The sequence below is a fragment of the Anneissia japonica genome, unplaced genomic scaffold, assembly GCF_011630105.1.
Source record: "Anneissia japonica isolate Jap-2015-1 unplaced genomic scaffold, ASM1163010v1 scaffold288189_len579620_cov203, whole genome shotgun sequence".
NCBI classification, from domain to species: domain Eukaryota; kingdom Metazoa; phylum Echinodermata; class Crinoidea; order Comatulida; family Comatulidae; genus Anneissia; species Anneissia japonica.
The window spans coordinates 423,996-425,889 of record NW_022730403.1 but is presented as its reverse complement, the minus strand read 5'-3'; positions in this window follow the sequence as shown (position 1 = coordinate 425,889).

The following is a 1,894-nucleotide window of genomic DNA, read 5'->3' as shown; positions in this document are numbered from 1 at the left end:
ATGAATTAAATATCATGCCAATCCATCGCACGATCGTGCAGATCGGGGATGTCAGTAACTAATAAGTTCACTTAACTCGCCTTGGTTTAAGAAATACACGAGTTACACAACAAATCCATAATGACTGAAAACATAACTTATCATCTATGAAGCTTTTATTGACACTCAATCTGACGGCAAGTTAAATGGTTACTCTGATATCGACTCATGTCTCATGTTTTAATAGAGTTAACGTATTATTTACAGCGCCTCATGGTTATCTGGGGGCTATACAGACTCGTGAAAGAATTTGATTGGGTATTCGTAAGTAAATTATTTTTTTGCAAAACTCTATCTCAGGTAGCTTGAACATTAGCTCTTTATAACGCCATTTAAACAACTATTATTAAAAGTGAAAGATCATACGTGTATGACATTATTATTAGATACACGTTGTGGTTTCATGTTTTACCTGAATAAATTATTGTCTGTTGTAACCAGGTCAGAGATACACGTGGAACTTGTCAACATCATGATTTCAAAGGTTATATAAAATAATGTTCATAATATTATTAGATGCGTGTTGATACTGTGATTATAGTCAAACACAGACAGAATTTCTTTGCACGGTCCTGACTGCGCAATTATTGCGCAGTTTCGACAAACTGCAACAACAGGTAATAGTTGTAGACTAGAAGTATAGTGTACCGTAAATGATTTTTACTTCGCTAAATTAGACGGTCAAATATGTAAACACGTTTTATTACACTGGTATAGGGACATGGAATGACCTTCTTCAATCTATCCAACAAATCGAAAACATATCAAATTTTAAAACCAACGTTAACTGCCACTTTAGAATCGACTTAAGTGAGTTTAAGTGTGTAATTAAAATCGAGTGAAGTACAATTAGGCCTATGCGGTACTGTATTGTTTATTAATAATTAATAGGCCTAGTTTATAATAACGGATCATCAATTCAGAATTCACACTCTGAATCGATCAGTCAACAGATGATACACTCCATTGCATCATGTTCAATTTAGTGATGTCATTCAGTTTAGTGCTTCATAAATTCCCTAGGAATGTTCACAAGTAGGCCTGATCGCAACCAGTTAGGACTAATGCCAACTAAACGTATTAACCATTACAGAAAAAATAAATTACGTAATTTTAAAGACAATGTTATGCAACTTATTATTTTAAAGACCAATATCGCCTTGATTTAACACGCTTTGTGCATGTTCTTTTTTTTTTGTTGCTCTTTTTCCCACTTTGAATCGATATGTCATAACAGATGATATACTCACTCCATCATGTTCAATTTAGTTCAATTTAATGATGTCATTCAGTTTAATGCTTCATAAATGTGCTATTATTTTATGAATGTTCACAAGTAGGTCTAATCGTAACCAGTTAAGACTAATGCCAACTATAGCCCTATTAACCGTTAAGTAAAAACAAATTACTTAATTTTAAAGACAATAGTATGCAACTTATCTATTCTACATATTATTTTAAAGACCACGATCGCATTGATTTAACTAACTACGATTTGCGGGTGTTCGTTTTCTTTTTTAACGTGTTTTTTTTTTGCTTTTCCAATAAATCAATATATAGAATATAAATAGGCCTACTTTTTCTTTTTCGTCAAGAGATTATTATTATTATTATTATTATTATTATTATTATTATTATTATTATTATTATTATTATTATTATTATTATTATTATTATATTACTATTATTATTATATTTATTGTTATTATATTTATTATTATTATTATTGTTTATTATTATTACTATTATTCATAATGATAATAATAATAATTGTTAACATTATCGTTATTATTATATAGAAAATTTGATGAAATGAATTCTAGTAATTTTCCACAAAACAAGATTCAAATAACAA